Source organism: Amblyomma maculatum, chromosome 4, assembly GCF_055883805.1.
Source record: "Amblyomma maculatum isolate TAMU_Amacu chromosome 4, ASM5588380v1, whole genome shotgun sequence".
Classification (NCBI taxonomy): domain Eukaryota; kingdom Metazoa; phylum Arthropoda; class Arachnida; order Ixodida; family Ixodidae; genus Amblyomma; species Amblyomma maculatum.
The window spans coordinates 95,654,316-95,670,142 of NC_139347.1; positions in this window are offsets into that span (position 1 = coordinate 95,654,316).

The window sequence follows — 15,827 nt, forward strand, 5'->3', positions numbered from 1 at the left end:
ATGGTACCGGTAACATTAAGAGATAGGAAGCGTGCAGAGTGGGTAAGAGAGATAACTCAAATTACTGACATTCTAGTGGACATCAAGAAGACGAAATGGGCATGGGAAGGACATGTAGTGCAACGAGAGGATAGCCGATGGTCGCTTAGGGTAACACACTCCATTCTAATGGCGAATTCGAGTGGGAGGGCAAGCGCACTCGTGAGCACTTCGAAAGTGCTCTCAGACAAGCGGGCGCCCTCCAGTGAGAGAGCAGGAGTAAATCACTGGCTTCCAATGGTAGAGGAGGAGAACTTTTCCTCCGCTGAGAGCACCCGAGTGCACTCCCGGCTGCTCCCTCGTCTAAAGCAAGTGTAGATGAAATCACATGGCATAAAGCATCATATCCGCGCCATCTTTTCTCTCTCTCTCTCTCTCTCTCTTGAGTCGGCGACGCTCAAAATGGCGGCTGCAAAGCGTCGGCGCTCGGAAAGCATTGCTCAGGTGCTGTATGAAAGTCGCTGCTGGCGTCTAAAGGGCCAAAGGAGGCAGATCGCCGCTCTCTGACAACAAAGGCTTACAACAAGCGGTTCTACACGGAGCGTTGGCTTCTCGGGTTGCAACTGCCGCCACTGAGGGCAGGCGGAGAATGCTTGGGAGAGAAGTTCGGTCACATGGTCGTGGCGCGCTGCTCTCGACACGCAAAGAGCGTTCCCGTGGGAAGACAGTTACACCCTCGCTCGGCGTGCTCCTGTACTGATCTGTACTGCTCGGCGCCTCTGCTCTCGTCCCCCCAACCGAATGCGCGGTAAGGGAATGAAAGTGTAACAGGAGGCGGCAGAAAGTTGGGTGTGCGGATGAGGTTTAATAAGAGGGTCTCTTAGATGTCTCTTAAGAGGAGAATGGCGAAAGCCTACCCTTCCTATCCTGTAATTTGCCTGCCATCGTTAGCCTCTTGTCAGCATTCTTTGCAGTAGCTCAAGAATGACCCTTCGAAGGCGTGTTGTATCCGTTGTGCGGGGTCACATGCTTTGGCGGCTTGCCCTCGCTCCGTCCGGGACCCCAACATTAAGTGTGCCCCCTGTGCTGCCGCCGGTCGCCCGTCGAATCATCATGCAGGACATGAGTCGTGCTCTATTTTGCACGAACGTTCGGACAGAATCTGCGCACGAACTCAGTATGGGCCTTAGCAGTCAGGTGGCCTCGCGTAACTTGCCCGTTGGCACCCCACACCGTAGCACGAACATCGAACACATAGAAATCTGGCAGTGGAACTGTAGGGGCTTCAGACGAAAACAGGGTTTGCTGAAACAATATCTCTGCACCACCCTCATCAGACCTGACATTATCTGTTTGCAAGAGGTAGGAGCAGACAGGTCACCGACGCTAGACGGCTACTACACGGTCCGCCAACCCCACATGCCGTCGGTTGCAATCCTCGTCGCAAACGCCATTACTGTAATCGAGCACTCCTTATCGGAACCGGAAGTTGAGCACTTAGCGATAGAAATAGTGCCTAACAAACGAGGCCGAAAGAGTACATTCGTCATCAACATGTACAAGCCGCCACGACCCGCAAAGGCCGACTTCACCAACCTCCTTTCCGAAGCCACCCACCTGGCGCAAGCAAATCAGCTTGTCGTGGTCGGGAACTTCAACGCGCCTCACCGGGAGTGAGGGTACCAGTCAAACTCAGCCAGAGGAGTGACAGCTGCGCGAGCAATAGAAGCCCTCGGCTTGGAACTCCTCACCGACCCTCTATATCCGACAAGGGAAGGCAACAGCGTCTCCCGTGACTCCTGCCCGGACCTCACCCTGATCAAGAACGTTGCTGAGGCTACATGGACGAACCTAGAAGAAACCCTGGGAAGTGACCACTGCGTACGAAGCGTATCCATATCATCTACCAAAATCCGGAAGGATCTGGGCGCTGCCCACATCACCGATTGGCCCAAATTCCGCAACGCTTACGTCCCATCAGGTCCAATTCAGTCCATACAGGACTGGAGCGAAGACATCAGACAAGCACACAAGCAAGCCACCGAAATAATACAACGCACACTGGAAGCCCTAGAGGTAGACCGCCACCTTCTCAAGCTATGGCAGAAGCGCAGCCGCCTTGTGAGGCGATGGAAAAGACAGCGCCTAAATAGACTTCTCCGTCTGCGGATTGCGCAGCTCACGGAGGAAGCCCAGACATACGCCACCAACCAAGCACAACAAAATTGGCAACAATTTTGCGAGTCATTGAGAGGAACGCTGGGAACGTCCCGTACTTGGACAATCCTGCGGAACCTGATTGACCCCTCTAAATCAAAATCCGCATCTACACGGACCCTGAAGCGTATTTCTCACCTTTTTCCAGGGGACGACGCCACGCTGCTTCAAGCTCTTAAGGACAAATATATCGGCACAAGCCCAGCTCCTCCTTGCTCTTTGACCTACCAGGGCGAGGAAAATGCGGCACTCGATGCTCCCATTTCTGAAGTCGAGGTGTATGCGGCAGTTCGATCATGGACCCGCTACACGGCGGCGGGAACGGACAAGATCAGCAACGCCATGATCCGCAACTTCAGCAAGGCACAAATCAGCGACCTCACCAAGTATTTGAACGACTCGCTGTGGGAGAAGAATGAAATTCCCTCTTAGTGGAAGCGCTCGGAGATAATCGTAGTTCCAAAACCGGGCAAGAAGCCGGCGGTCGAAACGCTACGACCCATATCACTCACCTCGTGCCTGGGCAAGCTCTACGAGCGAGTCATCCAGACGCGACTTCAACACTACATAGAAAATAACGGCCTCTTCCATCCCTCCATGATCGGCTTCAGATCGGGCCTGTCCACTCAAGACGCTTTTCTTCTCCTCAAGGAGGAGGTACTTTCTAACATTCCGAGAGGAGGCGAGCACCTCATTATGGCGCTAGATCTAAAAGGCGCGTTTGATAACGTGTCTCACGAGGCAATCCTATCCGAGCTCCATAACCTAAACTGCGGAGAACGCACCTTCCGATACGTCAAGAATTTTTTGTCCAACCGAACGGCAACGATAGGAATGGGTGACATCAGATCGGATCTTCACGACATGCCAAACAAGGGCACGCCACAGGGATCGGTCATCTCCCCGCTCCTCTTCAACATCGCCATGATTAGAATCGCAAGGGCTCTGCAACAGGTTCCGAACATTGTATACACCCTGTATGCTGATGACATTATGATCTGGACAACCACCGGCTCTCTAGGCCAGAAAGAAGAAACACTTCAAGCAGCCGCAACCTGCGGGGAAACAGAGGCCTTTCGATGCGGGCTCCAGTGCTCCCCAAATAAATCTGAAGTCATCCGTATACGTGGGTACCACTATACATCACCAGGTAATCTTAGCATCCTCCTGCATGGGGTCCCAATCCGGGAAGTGCCACTCATACGAATCCTGGGTCTCTGGCTCCAAAGCGATAGAAAAGTAGACCACGTGCTCCACCTCCTCAAGAATACAACACAGCAGATCTCTAAAATGATCCGCCGGGTGGCCAGAAACAGAAAAGGCATGCGGGAAGAAGACACGATCCGTCTGGTGCAGGCGATGGTCATCAATCGCCTCTCCTATGGACTACCTTACCTCACCCCGCTCCGAAGAGACCTGAACAAAGTAAACGCAATGATACGTGCAGCTTACAGGAACGCGTTAGGCCTCCCACCATACACCTCCAAGGTCAAATTGGAAGCTCTTGGACTGCACAACACATTTGAAGAAATTCAAGAGGCTGTCCTCCTGTCCCAAAGGGAACGCCTTCTGTCAACTGAGACTGGCCGGCTCATTCTCGAGCGCGTTGGCTATCCTTCGGACGTACAAGCTATACAGTCAACGACTAACATTCCTGTTCCGTACCGGGCAAGAGTATATGTGTCCCCGCTCCCAAAGGACATGTCTCCAGTCCACAACGAAGGCAGAAGACACGCCCGAGTGAATTATCTTAAACGTGCAGTGGAACGCAGTCCGAAAACTGTCTATGTGGATGCCGCTCTATACGAGCATACACCGAACGCAGCAGCAGCCGTGGTGGTGGGCTCTTCATACACAGAAGTCTCCAGCATGTCCATCCCGCACTGTACTATCGCAGAAGCGGAAGTGGCGGCGATCGTACTGGCCATTACCTACGGAGACGCGACCAATCGAGAGCTGCACGTAATCACCGACTCACAAGCGGCGTGTCGGCTCCTCCTTGCAGGCAGAATACCTAAAAAATTATCTCGCTTCACAACTAACCCATTGGCTACAACCTCACAGCTCAAACAACAGATCACTTGGGTTCCGGGGCACTCTGGATTGGAAGGTAATGAGGTCGTGGATAGGCTAGCTCGAGGTCACACAAACCGAGCGGCCACTAATCCCGATCTCACAACCAGCATTCCTGTCCCAGCGACTTACGGCGCGTGACTTAAGTACCTACGGGAACAACGTAGGATTTATCCCCCTTCACACAAGGGTCTAAATGCACAAGAAATGCGGGAATGGAGACAGCTTCAAACCAACACTTACCCCAACCTACATCAATACAACATAATGTTCCCAGAACACTACACAGACATATGCCCTTGGTGCAATGACCAGCCCACCGCCTACCATGTCACATGGGGGTACACAGGCCCCAAACCTCCACACATAAACATGCACCATTCGGAGGCGCAGTGGGAGGCCACTCTGCAATGCTCTGATCTAGAGACCCAGTGTAGGCTGGTAACTCGGGCAAGAGCGGCAGCCCAGGCCACTGGGGTCTTGAAATGAAGACTCCACTCACTGCCCCCCCCCCTTTTTTTTTCTTTTTCCTTTCTTTTTCTTTTTGAAATAAAGTTTTTTTTTCTCTCTCTCTCTCTCTCTCTCTCTCTCTCTCTCTCTCTTTGCAGTGCTACATGTCTACAAAACTCAACGTGCACGAGGTTCGCTTCAGTCGCGTTTCGAATGCATGATAACATGTAACACTGTGAGCGTTCAGAGCTGAATTCACTTGGTGTTTGCAAGATATAAAGATATAAATTTGTCCGCAACACATCGAGGGATACTTGAAACCACTACAAAGTGGACATTGATCCTAACGCTCAATCTACACCATGAATAAAAAAAAAATCATCGAGCATTACCTTAGAACAGTCAGCACAAACTCACAATCATTCAGTCCTATCGAAGGTGCTAAGAAATTGGGAGAATTTTCTATGCAACATGAGCTTCCGTCCAAATTACCAAGGAACCATACAAAAATCACATCTCACCCCTCCCACTACAAAGGCACACTCTATACGACACCTTTGTGACATCTATGGTTACCCAGCGAGAATAGCAGAGTAGGGACAGAAGTGAGTAGTATTGTACAGTTAAAGCAAGATGATTTTTGAGTAACATCTATAATCAGCCCAAATCATGTAGAATGGTAGAAAAGAAGTATTGATGACGCAAGAGACAGGAAGTCATCTGCAGTAAAAACTCATGATCAACACGACTGGAGAGCAGATGTTGGAATGAAATCATTTTTCATAAAACATCAGTACATATTCCACAGCAGAAAACAAATATTTTTCGCATCAAGATAACATAAATTCTAACATCGTTGAAACGCCACACCACAAGAAGGCCGCAAGGTCACTCAAGCAGTTTAAATTCATTACAAATTTCACATTACACAAATTAACCACTGCAAAGAAAACAATTGCGCATTATTTGTCAACAGATTAAAGCCTTCGAAGTCTGCTTCTAAGAGGTGAAGGGGTGCTATTTTGGCACTTGTAGATGGTCATTCTGGGTGGAGAGGCTAGCACAAAAAATCATCATACCTTCAGGAGATGTGGAACACCGGGAATACCTTACAAGCCACACAATATGAATCACAAGCAAACCCCCTGGATCAAAACTTTGACAAAGACTGTAGATCCGCACTGCTCGTTGTGGTGAACGTAAGTACTACTACCAAATCAAGGAAATTCACATTGATGTTTTGGGCTAATGCTTCCAGCCTTACTTCGTCAAAATACGCTATCAACACGATTTGGAAAGTGAAATAAATTCACAGTATCTAATTTACCTCAGCACACTGCACTAACAAGCTTTACAAATGCAGAGGTAGAACTTATGGCGATATAGATAAAACAGTATAGCGGTTGTGAAATACAAACATCCACCAAACTTATTGTTTCACTCAGACATGGCTATTCGACCTAAATGTGTCTTTAGACGTGAAAATTATGCCTATATATGCATTATGCGTATTTTCCTAATATCTGATTTATCACCTTGCAGCATGCCTTGCCAACCATGACGAGAAGATAATAGTGCTGAGAGCCAATGTGCGACGGTTCCCTGAACAAAGCACGGGACTGCAAAAAAGGCTGCAGCGACACCGTCCGACGAGGACTGTCACTAAGATGTCGAGGGTGTTCGTATCCATGTTTTGCCAGCCATTACTTCACTTGTTGAAGCTCAGCTGAAAGTAAGTCCCGTCAGCAAGTTTGGCTCACGATGGTTCTCTCTGAGCAAGTGCACTTTGCCACGGGCTTGCATTTCCACAGCTCAAAGGGGTACAGATCTCGTAGGCGCCTCCTTAAGATCCCATCTGTCAAACTCTGGCTTCAGCGTGTTTCATTGAGAATTGGGTTTTCACCTAGGAGTGTACAAATATTAAAATTTTCGACCACGAATCAAATACGAAATGGAGAAAAAATGCCTTCGAATATTCAAAATTTGATCAGTTAAAAAAAGCATGGGAATAAAAATAACGGTCATTGTTCATCTTGTTTATTGCAGAATATGTGCTGTGAGATTTCAGTGCACGTTAAAGTACCCCAGGTGGACGAAATTTCCGGAGCCCTCCACTACGACGTCTCTCATAGCCTGAGTCGCTTTGGGACGCTAAACCTCACAAACCAAAAAAAAAAAACTATTGCAGAATTCCGCATGGTACAGTTAATTCGACCTCTGATGGCTTGGAAATCTGGCTGATTCGAACTAGGAGCGCGGTCCCGGTCAGCGCCCATGTGTAAGTCTATGGCGTCGAATGCTCGTTAATTCGCCCATGGACGGAATCACTTCGGTTAATTCGGACGGAAAATCGCGTCGAGGTACAGCCCACGCAGCCAGCGATCCCCGAAATAGACCGGCGCTAACCTGAAAACATCACTTCATCCACCGGCTGTGATCAGGCAAGTGCATCGGCCAGCCACATAGCTTCGGGTGCTGCTCGGCAAATTAATGTTGTTCTATTTTTATTTTGGTATGGCGTCGCGCTGTTCTAACGTCTAGGCATATATCCGATGTGTGCCTCCACATGCTGCTTCCACTATGCTCAATCTTCACGCTGATCACGTAGTTTCACTGCGCTTCGCGGAGAAGCATCCTCAAAACGCGACGAGGCTGTTTCTTTTCAGGCTCGTTCAATTATTCCAACATTTTTTTTTCTTGTTCGTTGAAAGCCGAATTAACGATTTTACTCTATTCAAGGCTTTATAATGTTCGGCCGTGTCGAAAATTCTTGATGTATTCAGTTGTTTTTTTTTAATATTTTGAAAAAATTCAAACTTTAATTTCTCAAATACGAATTAAACGTTTGTTATTATATTCGTATTCGATTCGAAAAACTCAGGATATTGATTTGTAGAATCGAATACGGATTGATTAACCAACATATTTGATTCATATTCGAAATTTCGAATAGTCGCGCACCGCAAGATTTATCTGGAAGTTTTGGAGCCACAAAAGCGGCGTCCAAGCTCTTTTTCGCATGCAAGCAGATCTTGTACTATTGTTTTTGATGAAATGCATGTCACTGACATTGAAAGACCAATTATACAGTCCATCAGATGATATTTCAAGGATTAGATGAATACACCTTGAAACACTTCGCAAACAAAGCACTTGTATTTACAGCAAAAGGGAATGGCGATCAGTGGAATTAACCACTTGGTTCTGTTGTGCTTATATAACAAAGTGGATGCTAAATATGATTTTGGCGAGCTTCCAGTTTCAACCCCGTCTATGACTTCCTTCGGTACTGAATGCGAGCAGGCTTTTGTGGACTCTCCCAATGGTAATTTGGCAGAACTTGCAAAAAACATCCATATTCCACAAACCAGAAAAGAAATGTGGTTAGTTGCTACACCTAGAGCATATTACTCAGAATGATCTATCTCTTACACGCTGCCAGTGCTATTAAATAAATTAAACAAAGAAATGTTTGACCCTTTCCAGCATTTAAATACTGTTATTAAGAATTTTTTTTTCTGAACAAGTTTGTGTGATGATGCTGCATGTATTTTTGTGTTGGTACTTTTTGCTTCTTTTTCGCTTCTTTTTTCAAGGTGTGTTATCTTCTTTTGTGCTATAACGTATAGCGCAGAATTTATTGCCGCTTGTCTGATGCAATGCAAATGTGAAAAAAGGGGGCAGGACCTTTGTCAAGCTTCCGAGCTTTTAGACCTGTCTTCTTCTCTAATATAGAGAAAATAAAAGGCTGATTGATAGATTGACCTGATCTTCGAAGGGCAGATGATATGTGCACTGCTTCACATAACGTTTAAGAAAGCAATAATCGTTCACGGTGAAAACGTATATGAGTTATTCTCTCTTTTCTCTAGGGTCGGACTGCACTGGTTTGCTTGTAAAAGAGTGCAGAACTTCTAGATGAATCAGCAAGCCGCAAGGTTCAAACACAAATTTGGAGACTAAACACGTGAAGCTATCACCTCGACGAGCATGACTTTCGAAAATAGCATGAGTACACGCATTCCTTAAAGAACAAGGAACTGATTGGACTTAATATGACTCAACTCATGCTACATGTGAACCTTGTGAATTTCACGGTTATATGAGGCTATAGACAGGCACGTGTAAAGATATACAAGTTTTCATTAAAATGAAGTTATAGGTTCTCTTCAACGAAAGGACGCAGAGCAAGGTTTGGCCGACATCCCTCCGCTCTGCTAACCTACTCTAATCTAACCTAACCTAGCCTAGCCTAGCCCAACCCAACCTAACATAACCTAACTTAACCTAATCTGGACCAATCTAACCCAACCCAGCCTAACCTAACGCAACCGAACCTAATGACCAGTGGTACCTGGAAGCTGACATGGCTGGGCCCTGATTGGTCGGCGGTTTGTGTGACATCCCGAGATCTGTTGGCAAGGTACCAACTTGGGCATCAGTTTTGAAATGTATGGGAATCGAACACCCCACAGCACTTGTATCCCGAGTAAGGCATACTTTTCCTAGGCAACGCAGGCCCGATTCTACGGCTTGGTTAGAACGAGGCCTCATATCTATGTCGGGTGGTCTTTCACGTCACGTGGTAGCTAACTAATGTGTGGTAATGAGTACATGCGACCGCAGTGAAAATAGCGCGTCTCGTTAGTATCTGACCTAACCAGACTAAATCAGCCATCATTCTCTTTAATTGCTACCAGCCCTACGTGCACCCGTCTCGGCACCCAGTATCCGTATTCCGAGTGCGCGCCGTTTTCGCCCTGAGCTCGAGAATGCCGGAACCGGACATCAGTTAGGCTGCCACCATTTCCGATTCCTGTGCCTCCACCAATCACATGAGGGCGAAAAAAGGCGAAAATGACACATCTCAAAACGACGTAAGCTCGAAATACGGGCCTAGGTTACATTAGGTCTGTCCAGGAAATGTATATATGTATTTTCGCTTCGAGACGTACATAAATGTCGAAGAAAACATATAGTCTGTAAGAAAATACGTACAAAAATATAGAAGAAATTTTAACAGGTGGATGCTGTTGACCAGGCTTAAAAAAGATTTAAAATAAAAACGCAGTATCACTGCCTGATGTGAAGACAGGCATAATGAATCAGCGCATGTTTGGCAGGTTTAAATGGCGGGGTTTCTTAAAATGAAAGGCTTGTTTGTCTCATTAGGAGAAAAGCTATCAGTGTCATTGTTATGGTTGAGAGCGGGTCCTAAATATATATCAGCAAGAAGTATACTGCACAAAAGCTATGACATCACAATCTCATGTTCAGAATAAGCTTCTGAACACTACAGAGAATTATGTGCGAACAAGGACCTTACCCTTTCAAAACAGCGCAGTGCATATGGTTCATCTTTTCATACTCATATCTGGCGCACATCAATGTAGAGGCAGTGTTCTCGATATTTGTATCAAAATTAGGATTCTACGTGGCGTCAAATTATTTATTGTTGCAAAGGGCACACATCTACTAGTAAAATTAGAGGCTGACTCGTGAGAAAGATTCGAACCGACGATATATTCACCTCCAATTGCATGACTTCGAATTGAGGTGTCGTGTCGTATACAAAACCAATTGGGAGAATTAGATACATGTCGAAAACCTCACTTGGAGATATTTAACCTGCGATACAAGCTTTCGCGTTCATACACGTTCATTGTATCATCATCATCCTCGGTTATCCTCTCTTTGCACATGTCCTGCCCACACCCATTTCTTCTTTATTTTCACAAGAACGTCATTATTTCGAATAATTTCTCTGGCCCACTCTACATGCCGGAGGTGTTGATCGGAGAATGATGGGCTGATGAGTTATGTGAGACTCTAGGGCACGGCACTTTCAGTCTCCCTCCCCATCTGACAACAATACCTTCCTGTGTCATATCTGAATGAATGTGCCTGGTTTGGCATGTATGTCATATTGTTACAAGGTTTATTTACATGATTGTTAGGATCCACTGGAGATTAGCACACCAGAGCGGACGGACCCAGCTTCCTCTTCCTCTTCCGCTTAACCCGCCAAACCTCTTCTTCCTCCAATACAGGACCGCGAGACGTACGTGACACTGCCCCCTTCGCAGACGATGCCAGCCGGGCGAGTCAAGGTTCGTCACGTTGATAGAAGGGCTTCATGCCAGCCACGTGGACTACTTGAGTCTTCCGAAAATGACGACCTTGGGTGGTCAGGCGAGAGACTACAAAGTTTACTGCGCTGAGGAGTTCCAGCATAACGAAAGGGTCAGTATAGTGGTGCAACAGTTTCTGGGACAAGCCGCGCTTACGCAACGGCGCCCAAAGCCACATCAAGTCATCAGGGGCATAATTGACATCTTGATGACGCTTGTCGTAGCGTTGCTTGTAGCATTCCTGCGAGGCTAGAGTGCAAAGTCTAGTGAGTCGACGAGCTTCCTCAGCCAAAGAGAGAGTATGCGCCAATGAAGTTTCAGCCCGGAGTGAGAAAGGTAAAAACGTGTCTAGAGTACTTCGTGGAAGTCGTGCGTAAAGGAGAAAAAACAAACTGTAGCCTATCGTTTCGTGCCTAGCAGTGTTAAATGCGTATGTTATAAACAGAAAAACTTCATCCCAGGTTTTGTGGCGGGAGTCGACATACATTGCGAGCATATTGTTAAGCGTACGATTGGTGCGTTCGGTAAGACCGATTGTTTGTGGGTTGTAAGGAGTTGAATAGCGAAGATAGGATGAGCAGAGGCGAAGACGTTCGCTTAATAACACACGAGGAGGCCCATGCCGAAGAATGATGGACCGTAGGAGGAAAACCGAGACATCAGAAGCAGTGGCTGATGTAGCAGTCGCCCACGGTAGCAGTTTCACAGTAATGCGTAAGGTAGTCTACACACACGATGACCCAGCGGTATCCGTTGGAGGAACGGGGAAACGGTCCTAGAAAGTCAATACCCGCCTGTTCGAATGTGGTTCGTGGCGGCCTTATAGGCTGAAGATGACCCGGAGGAGAGCAGGTTGTGTGCTTGAAACGCTGGCACTGGAGGCAGCTGGCCACATAACGTTGAGTAGTTTGACGCATCTTCGGCCAATAAAAATGTTCCTTAGTCCTGTGCAATGTCCTTGCGAAACCCAAGTGTCCAGCTGTGGCATCGTCGTGCATTACTAGAAGAACCTGACACCGAAGACTTGTAAGAACTACAAGAAGAAGCCGCGCACCTACTGACGAGTAGTTCTTCCTGTATAGTAGACCGTCAAGAATGCAGAATGAGATCGTAGGGTTCCGGGAACTTGCTGCATCAAAACGCGGCGCCAACTCCTTGTCATTCCGCTGCGCAATCTTGAATTCGCCAACATCGGCGAAGCTTGGAGAGATAGCAGCTATATATTCATTCAAAATTTAATTATCGGCAGTTTCTAGTGGCAACCGTGACAGACAGTCAGCATCACCGTGCTTATGACCACTCTTAAAAGACACGGTAAAATTGAATTCTTGGAGGCGCAAAGCCCACCGCGCAAGGTGTCCACAGGGGTCACGGAGGTTTACAAGCCAACATGGGGAATGATAGTCCGTCACAATTTTAGATACACATCCATAAAGATATGACCTAAACCGTTGCACACCGAAAACAACAGCTAAGCATTCCTGTTCAGTTACTGTGTAATTACGCCCAGCCTTGCTCAAAGAACGGCTTGCATATGCAACGACATGTTCGTTGCCATTGTGACGCTGTATGAGCATAGCACCAACTCCGACTGCGCTGGCGTCAGTGTGAAGTTCTGTTGGAGTTGATGGGCAGAGGTGGCGTAGTACAAGTCTTCATGTAAAAATAAAGTTTAACTGACGAAAGGTGGAGTCACAATCGGCAGTTCACTTGAAAAACTTTTGCAGAAGACGAGTAAGAAGATATGCTAGGTCAGCAAACTTAGGAACAAAACGTCGGAAATAGGAGCAAAGCCCCAAAGCACTACTGAGTTGTTTTAACAATTTCGGCGGTTTTAAACAAGTGACATCTTCAATCTTTTTCGGATCAGGCCTGACTCCATCCTTGTCTACGAGATGTCCAAGTACCACCGTCTGGGGTTCTCCAAAACGGCATTTCTATGGAATTAAGTACCAGACCAGCTTTACCAATACATTCCAAGACAATCTCTAATCGACTGTTGTGTTCACGAAATGTAGTCCCGAATATTACAACATCGTCCAAATAACACATACAAATGTGCCACTTCAGTCCGCGCAAAACTGTATCCATGAATCTTTCGAACGTGGCTGGAGCATTACATAATCCAAATCAGTTCAGTTCAGTCGTTCAGTCGTGTCCGACTCTTCGTGACCCTATGGACCATGTCACGCCACGCTTTCCGGCATCCAAATGGCATCACATTAAATTCGAACAGTCCGTGTGGGGTGATGAATGCCGTCTTTTCTTTATCTTTCGGGTGCGTGGAGATCTGCCAATAGCCTGATTGCAGGTCAACTGAGGAAAAATAGGAGGCAGAATGTAAACAATAAATGGCATCATCAATATGTGGTAGGGGATACACGTCCTTCTTAGTAACAGTATTCAGCCGTTGATAATCAACACAAAATTGCCATGTGCCATCTTTCTTTTTGACTATTATCACAGGGGTAGCCCACGGACTAGACGATTACTGAATGATGCCCATATGCAGTATATCATGAACTTGTTATTCGCTTTTTTGGTGCTCTGATAGGGATGCACGATAAGGCTTCTGACGGATTGGATCAGCAGCCCCAGTATTGATTCGGTGCTGAGTACGGGAAATGGAAATCCGTGGTGGCGAGTCCCGAGAGAAATTGAAAACCGCAGTATGTTTCGACAGAACTTCCATTAAACTATGACTGTCACTTGTTGGCAGGGATTTGTTAATCATGGCAAGAAATTTTGCCTTATCTACTTCTGAGCATGCGGTAGGCTGGGAATTGTCTGTGCTGAGCACTGCCACTGATTCAAAAGCGTATTCGTCAAAGTTAGCAAGTTTTAGGCCACGTGGTAATACAACAGGTTCGTTAGAGCAGTTAGTCGTCCACAAAGACGAATGGCCATTCATGACTGAGATGATGCAGCGGTGAATCAGAACGCTTTTCTTCGTGCAGTTGAGGGTGAGTGGTTCAACTACAGCGTCGAACGCATCACTGGCACAGCTTGAACTAACAACTTGTATAAACGCTGCTGACATTGCAGGAATGACTATGTCGTCCGAAACCGAAAGCGTGCTAGGATTGGTCCACAAATTTTCACACAAAGCAGATTCAAATCGAGTACTCATTGAAATGTCTCCAAGTCGAGAGTGGCCCTGTTCCAGAAAATCGAGACCAAGAATTACGTCATGCGTTGATCGAGCAAGTACTGCGAATTCAGTTCGGGGTGTGTGGCCGCGGCGATATCAAGATTCACGTAACAGACTCCAAGTGGGTTAAGCGGTTCGCCATCAACACCACACAATGTCGCCGCATTATCCCAACCAAACATAATTTTACGACCAAGGCAGTTTTCAAAAAGCAGGGCTTATAAACGAAATGGTTGTACCTGTGTCCACCAATGCCATAGCACGTACACCGTCCACAAACACTTCAATTCGGTTCTTTAACATCGAAACGGGCAGAGCCATAGGTAAGCTAGAATCATTTGCGACCTCACCTCCATCGGTCGCATTCACTAGTTTCCCAGAGGTGGCGACCATCGTCAGGGAGAAAGGGAGTGTCGTAAGCGCCGAGATGGTGGTGTCAGGCTATGGTCAGAGGCCGGTAATTCGTTTCAGTTTTGCACCATTCTGCGTTCTTGTCGACTAGCTATTGCTCTGTACTCATTCCGGCCAGGTGTTCTTCTATGTAAATCATCATTGTCAGCAGGAAACCTTGTACGGGACTTCACCCACTGTCGGCGATACTGCTGGTACGGATGGCGATTGCGGCAAAAACGCGAAATGTGGCCGATCATTCCACAGGCATAACACACTAGCGGCTCACGTTCATTCGATAAATAAGGCTCATCGTCGCTTGGATTAAACGCTTAACGTTCTGGATGTAGTCGATTAGGAGGACGAGAGTGCTCGCTTTTGTAGGCATTGATGGTGAGAGGTTGGATGTTCGGGCGATGAGCAGCAGAACATCGAATGTCCCAATGAGATGTAACAGAGGGAGCATAACAGGCAGAAGATGGGCTATTGTCTTCCGAAGAGGTGCCACTGTAGACGAGTCTGACGTGGCATCCAATATCTTGATGCCTCCGAAGCTCTTCGCGGACGATCTGTCGAACTGTATCTGCCATGCTCATCACATCAGACACATCCACACTGGCGACAGTTGTGACATTAGGCAACCGACCAAACTTCGGGATGATAAGGCGTCGCTTCAAACCTCCAAGCGTGCGACAGTGTCGTGTTACATCAGCGGTGGTATTCAAGTCCTTGGTGATAAGAAAGCTGTACACGTCTTCCGCTATTCCCTTGAAGAGGTGGCCCACTTTGTCTTCCTCAGTCATCCAAGCATTAACTATTCTGCACAGCTTGAGGACATCTATGTAAGTTGTGCAGGTCTCCCTCGGTACTTGCGCTCGCTTAGCCAGTCAGTTCGGCACTCTTTTTTCGAGCATTGACATCGCCAAATCCCGGTTTCATTTCTTCCACGAAGGGATCCCAGGTGGTATGGGATGCTTCATGATTGGCAAACCATGTTAGCGCAGTTTCTTCAAGAAAGAATACCACATTCGCCAACTTGGTATTCGCCTCCCAGCGGTTGCATTTGCTCACCCGATTGTAGTGGGTGAACCAGTCATCCACGTCTTCCCCAGGCTTGCCATAAAAGTGTCGGAACCCGATAAGGCGGTGTGGTGGTCGGTTATGCTGCTGGCATGGGCTGCGTTGAAACATCTGCTTGCGCCATCTCCGTGCGTAGTAGGGGGGGAGTCCAGCAATTCTTCTGCTTCGGCGGTGTAGGAGAGATTTTGTGGGATCTACAGCCCGCAAGCTCCACCACACTTGTTACGAGGTTTATTTACACGGTTGTTGGGATGCGCTGGAGATTAGCACACCAGAGAGGACAGACCCAGCTTCATCTTGCTCTTTCGCTTATCCCGCCAAACCTCATCTTCCTCCAATACAGGACCGCGGGAAGT